Source organism: Telmatherina bonti (genome assembly GCF_933228915.1).
Source record: "Telmatherina bonti genome assembly, chromosome: 8".
Taxonomy (NCBI): Eukaryota; Metazoa; Chordata; class Actinopteri; order Atheriniformes; family Telmatherinidae; genus Telmatherina; species Telmatherina bonti.
Genome location: NC_136626.1, coordinates 11,368,228 through 11,375,442, shown reverse-complemented (window position 1 = coordinate 11,375,442; position 7,215 = coordinate 11,368,228).

The window sequence follows — 7,215 nt, the reverse complement described above, 5'->3', positions numbered from 1 at the left end:
ATGTCACCTGTCTTTGAGTTCACAGGGTGCCCAAAGATCAACCCAGATGTCCACACATCTTCAATTGTTCTCTCTCAGCTCATAAATCTTTCAGTCTCACCCAGAGAACATGAAATATGTCACTGACATTTTGGGAGAGTTTTAAAGTAGAGATGATTTGTAAGTGTTACTGATGTTAAGAAGATGCCATGAGGTTTCACAAAGACGTCCAGAGGGTCATGATATTAAATATGGAAAAACTGATTAAATTGGTGTCTTTTAAAGGTCAGCAATATCAATTTCAGGCTATTCTTTAATTGTTTAAACACAAAAAGTAGGACTTATTACTTTTGTCATCTCTAAAATGTGAGGTGAGAATGAATGTTTTTCCTGTTATATTCTCCCTGTTTGTGTTGCAGCATGCCAAAGCGAAGCTCCACTGAGTGGAAGCCGAGGCTGTCGCTGTGTGATGCTCGCTGTCATGTAGTAATCACTCATGATTCAGCAGCTGTGAGGTTTATTGGTTTCACTGTTAAACTGACTTTTTTTTTTACCATCAGTGGTGTGAGTGTTGACTCTGACAACTCCACCTTCATCACTTCCTTCAGCTGGTAAGTCGTTAGGTCTCACATTCACAAGTCAAAACCACATCTGCTGCTTCTTCGCATTTGCTCTCTGTTTGCATCCTCCAGCTCAGTTCTACTTTAACTATGGTGCTAAATCTTCACACAAGCCGATGGCCTCTTTTTTTCTTGGCAGCTTTTGTGCCAGGTGAGTTTTATAATATTCAGATTCTACATAATTCATCTTTGGTTTATCCTTCCTGATAAATTTCAGCCTTTTTAGTTTTAAAGGCAGACTTCTCACAGAGCAGCAGTGAGTTGATGATTATAGATGCAAGTTTTTATGCCTTACGGTAACAGATAAGATATTTTTTTATGTCTGTCACAACAAATATTCTGTATTACAGATGCAGGTGACTTACTGCTCTGGTTTCCTCTCCCACATGTTGGTTTAGAGGTCGTCAGTTGTGCTTCGTCTCACTCACAGGAAAACATAAAAAAATCGTTTCTCATGCGACGTTACTACAGTTACAGCAAACAAACTTCATCTAAAAATAACTCTGATACCCAATTGCTATGATTTTATTTATTAATTTTAAAAAAAAAAATCAGGTTTTTCTTTGTTTTTTCATCATCTGTTGTTGTTAAATTACTGTTATTGGGATTGTTTTTTAGTGCAACAACTACTGGCAGTGGTTACAAAATAACTGTCAAACACTCCGATGATAAAACCTGACTTGAGGTGAAAAATGTCTGACGTTATTTCACTTTCCATTTCACCATTCAGCTGAGGGTTTGGCTGCGTTCCCAAACCGACCCTGCTGCTCCAGCCCTGCAGGAACTCATAATTCCCTGAGTTACTGGTTGTCACTTTTCTGCATCCAGAAAAGATGACACAACACTGACTTAAAAATTTTTATTATTACTTTTTTATAGTTTAAGTATTCACTAAGTTGGAAAATTAGGCGGGTTGTGTGGCAGACAGCTCTGCAAACCAGTCAAAATGTTCTACTGGACTCTAATGTGAGCTATTACACAAAAACTGAGTCAAATCAAATTAGCATGTGGTAACTGACGCAGGGTCCAACCAGCAAACAATCTGAGGAAGTGGTTTCAGTCCATCAGCTGAGTAAAGACTAAACACAGCATGTCTATATATCGAGTGGGCCACAGACCTTGTTTTCAGTAAATGTCCCCCTCTTCCACTCTAAGAAATAGTTCCTGTAAGAACATAAAAGCTAAATTCTGCCTTCATATGTTGATGTAATTCATACAGATGTTGTCTGTAGCATGTTGCACAACTTTGGTTTGCACTTGTATCATTACAAAATTAAAATTCTGTTAAAATACTCAGGAAAGAAAGTTCCCTTGATGATAAAACATTACAAGGTTGTCCTTGTAATGTTTGGCTGTAAGTTCATGTTTGATGGGTGTATTCAGAATCAAAACAGGAAGCTCAAAATTATTGTTATTATTTTTTTTTTAAATTAAATTTTTCAAAAAGTTATGACATGGGTCAGTTTTTACAAAGTGTAATCATGAAGATGATCATTAAAAAGTAACAACAACAAAGAGATTAACCAGTGTAATACAAGGGGAATCAACCAGTGATGTAGTTGTACAGTTTGCACAGATGTAAAGTTTTAGTATGCTTTAGGTTAGTACAGTTTAATGTTTGGATCACATGAAAATAAATACATAGATCAAGAGGGCATTTTTTTCAAGTATTTCATTTTATGTATGTGAAACTGAAGCTCAACATGATGTTGGATCTTAATACATGAGCAGATTTAACTATACTTAAAGCATCTAAAAAGGAAAATAAAATGCGGAAGAGACTTCTCTACCTGAGACAGATCGCAGGGACTTCACTGTGAAAGCAGCTTCTTTCATTTTACAGATGTTTGGTTTAGTTCACCATCAGTCTGCTCTCTTACGGCAGTAAAATCCTTATCACTGCATTTTTGATGATTTTGTTCCAACATAACTGGCTCCTTCCAGACAGAGAAACTGGTAAATTGTTATTATTCTGTTTTTTAATGAAGCATCAACGAGTAGCAGCCCAGCTTGTGTCTGCTCCCCCCACTTTACCAACTCTGACATTGTGTGATAAAATATAACTCTGTTATATTTAAACTGATTACACAGCGACATCTTAAAGCTATTTGCTGCAGTACCACATCCTCACTGCTGCTTCATGCAACTTATTCATGATTAATGTAACTATAATAGTCATTACAGAGAAAGTTACTGGTCTCCTCTTGCAACAGGTGTCCACCTCCAGAGAAATGACAGCTCCGTCGAGTCTGTGTTTGACTCTGAGCTGCCTCCTGGGGCTGAAATTTACCGACCTGTTCTGCAGCCCTCTGAGTCCGTCGCTACACCGGGTACACACAAACACACATTCTTACAAGCATTTCATACGTTGAAATATGTAAAAAAAATAAGAAAGTAAATTCTCTCATTTAGAGTTGTGGGGCATAAAAACCAGCATGTATTGCAGCTAAATCAGAATATTTACATAAAATTAAAATTTTAAGTTTGACATTTTTTATTATAGATAATTCAATATTTGAGCTATTATATTAACTTTAACTTTTTTTTATTTTATTTTTATTGTTAGTGATGAGATGTGGTCAAAATGAGAGCAGGGGCCACATGAAATACTGTTTTTTTGTTTTTAGTACTGTTTCATGGCCTCAGCCTTTAATTAGTGATAAACATCATTCATTCTACACAGAATGACATTCTAATGTTGTTAAAACTGTGAAGACAAATACCATAACAATGTATGTGTACTTTTATACAGCAGATCATGAAGTTGATACTTATTCTAGGAAAAAACTGCAGTTAGTTATGTGATTGAGTTACATTTATTCCAGTGGGACTCACACATTCATACTTTGTCTTGCTTCAGATAAATAAATAGATCCAATCATTTCTCCACCTTTTTCATTTTAATAAACGTCTGGAATCCTGTGACATCATGTTTAAATATTCTGGTTTATATGTTTAAATATGACCAAAGTCAAATTAGTTTTATTGCCCCAAAGGTGAAATTAGTTTTCAGCCAGGAACAAGTTAGACATGATCACACAGACTCAAAGCTCACTGAAATATTAAATGAAATAAACGGAAATGATGAAGTGCATTTCATAAAAACTGATTAATTAAAATGGGGATGTTTGATATTAAATTTTTTTTAACCAATATACAACTTAAAGATTTTGTTGATCTCTTAATTTCCTATAATTTCTGATATCAACTGATACTGATATTTTTGGAGCAAGTTGTGCCAAACAAGCAAACATATCTGGAAACCGTCCATCTCTTATACTTGTCATTTTAAGTTTGAGATATATAATATGTGCATGTTGTGTAAAAGTTGTGCCATTAAAAAGTAAAAATCGATACAGACAATTTCCAATATTACATTTTAATGTTGATATCGATATGCCGATAATATCAGACATCTCTAAATCACACTAATAAGCTGATTAAATGGAACAATCTGTGGGCTGCAGAATTGCAGCTAATGATAGCAATCAAATTACAACTGTGATGCCTAATATTTACTCATCCAGACTACAGGAAGCACAGTAAATGTGTTTGTTTATATTTATTCATTTCTGATTTAGTGGGGGGGCAAACAGTCTTAACCTTGATGTGGGACTTCTATATCAGAGGTCTTCGTTCAGACATCTGCTTTTAATAACTAACCTGATTATGTCTCACCTCCATTTATTGATTCGCTCAACTAATTGTTATGAGACGCCTTATGTTATGAGATGGTTATTTGGAATTTACACAAAAAATATCACACTTCACATTTGATATTTGACGTTTCTGGGCTTTTATTGTGTTTGCAGGAACTTACATGCTGAAAAACCTGCTTGGCGTGCCGTGCATCAAAGCCACCATGGGAGCAGAGTACATTGTCACTGAAAGCAAGGTCCGAAGCTGCAACTTGCTCAGCACTTTGTGTGTGTGTGTGTGTGTGTGTGTGTGTGTTTGTGGTACCTGCCAGTGTTGCTGATTCAATACCATTATGTGTATTTGCTTTGACATAGGCACTTGTATTCCTCCTCATAAACTGTTTATATCAGCATCTCTTTTTAAGCTGCCAGAACTCGGTTTCACAGTTCATACTGTTAAAATCTACAAGCACTCACATCAGCATAAATATATCAAAGAAAACACACTTTACTACAACACAGTTTTTGTAGATCAGGTATAAAAGAAATATTTCTCATACTGCTTTTTCAGAACACCTGGTATTTCAACCTGGACCCATCTCGAGTTCAGATCAGTGGCTACTGTGGAAAAGAGGCGGCTGTCATCTCTCTCACGCTACCCAATAATGCTGCCAGTCTGCAGTTCACCTTCACAAAGGTACAGACGTCTTAATGGACATGCTGCACGTATTCAGGTCTGAGTGACAAACCTGTGGAATAAATTTTGGGCCACTCTGGAGTAAATCTGAATTCTTTATATATAAATGTTTAAATATGAAACGTGAACATACCAGTTTAAATTGCTTTAAAAAACTGCATCTGAATGATTGTTTTTGATATTGAATCTATGTTTTTTATGTGTATTGTTGTAGAATTGAAACTGTGATTCTTGTATTTGAAAAATTTGGTTTCCTGATTCATTTTCATAGTTTATTTTCAGTTCTTTCCATTCAAAGTCAGTTCTCAAATTCAGTCTTTTGTGCCACACATCTGGGACTTCTGTCAGGCAAATCAAGTCGACTGCAGATGGAGTAACTTCATAACGATATTCCACAAACACAGATACATGGCTGTGTCTGGATGGCTCCACTACTCCCTAACCCGTCATTTACCATACAGGTCTCCACTGTATAGCAGACAATATGGTGAACCCATGCTAGTGATTCGGACATGAAGCTGACTATTTTCACCTTGCAGCAGATCACTTGCTTACCAGCTGTCACCACGGCAACCACAACGTGCATGAAGATGTCGTTCCAAATCCAACCCAGACTTGTGTGAAAATATTTTATTTACTTGAAATGTTTTTTTCTTTTTTTTTTTTTTTTTTGCATATCTAATTTATTAAAAATGATAAAAGATTGTCTATTTTTTTTTAACTGACCTTGATGTTTGCGTTACTTGCGGGTAATTTTGTGGATAATTTTGATACACTTCTTTTTTTCTCTCTGAACATTTCTCTCTGGACATTCGGACATGGCTTGACCTCAAAGGCTACTCTATAGGGAATATTCGGACACAGCCTATGTTTATGGGTTACTCCATGTGCAATGGACTAGATTTTCCTGATGCAGGTCCCAGATGTGTGGCACTAAAGATTGAATTTCAGAATAGACTTTGAATGGAGAGAACTGAAAATAAACTACAAAAAGGAATCAGGGAACAAATTTTTTTCAAATACAAAAATCACAGTTTCAATTCTAGTACAATAATCATTAAAAACACAAAGATTCAATATCAAATACAGTCATATCATTCAGCTTTTTAAGGCAAATATTCAAACTGGTAAGTTCAGGCTCAAATTGAGTGATTCACATTCAGATGTAAATAATTCAGATTCATAAAGGCACAAGTTTTATTCTCTTCAAACTGGAGTTCATACTTTAGGTCTGCAATTTATCAAGGAAAGGCTTAAAACCTGAACAGTCAGCTCCACTTTTTTTTGTTTTTTGCATTCCCAGGAAAAGAAAGAAATCTATGTCACCAAGCTGACTGCTCACTTGCTTCCTCAACCTGTTTGCAAAGGATGCTTCAGTAAGAATACAGACAGATTTCAGACAGAAGACAGCTGGAAAGATAACATAAAAATACCTTAACTATTATTTCCTTACACTCCCCTCCGCACAGATAAGACTTACTCGGGTGTGTTGGGCCATGAGAAGCTTTTTAAAACTGCTGACGGCCAAAGTTTCTCGTGCAAATCAGAGTATCTGCTTTTGGCTTCGTCTGAGCTGCAGATCAAGCTGGTACCTCTGCAGATACAGGCCTTCAACGTGCCCAAAGGACAGTACGGAAAAGGTGACCGAGACACACTATTGGATGGATCATGAGAGGATGATGAAAGTAGCAAGAGAAAAAATGTACTAAATACCCATACAAAAGTAAAAACTTTTAATACACCAAATAACTTAATGTTTTCAGTTTTCTTTAAAAAAAAAAAAAAAAAAAAAAAAAAAAAAAAAAAAAGCGATTTTGTAGAATCACATATCGTTTGAAACTTTCTTTAAACTTGGCAAACATCTGATGCAGAATTAGTAAATCCAAACATCTAAAACTGTTTGAATTAACTCAAAAAAAAAAAAAAATTCTGTGTATTTAACCTGAATCAAGGACCTAAATTTTACTGACTCCTGTTTTCATGTTTCAGAGGTGGAGTGTTGGGCCGATTACAACAAGCGAATCATCCCCATCATCATCGGATCCATAGTGGTGGGCCTCATCCTGATCATTGTGCTGAGCTTCCTGTTAATCAGAGATCGGCAAAGAGAAGGCTATGACAGACTTTGATCTAGTTGGGAAACTGGTTGGAGATTTCCTCCATATAAAGAACTCATCCACCAGTACAAGAACCTGTATTTAGCATGTTTATGTTTTTTTTATTGGTTGGATTTTGAATTTAGTATATACTATTTTATCTATTTGAATCTTCTAATAATAAT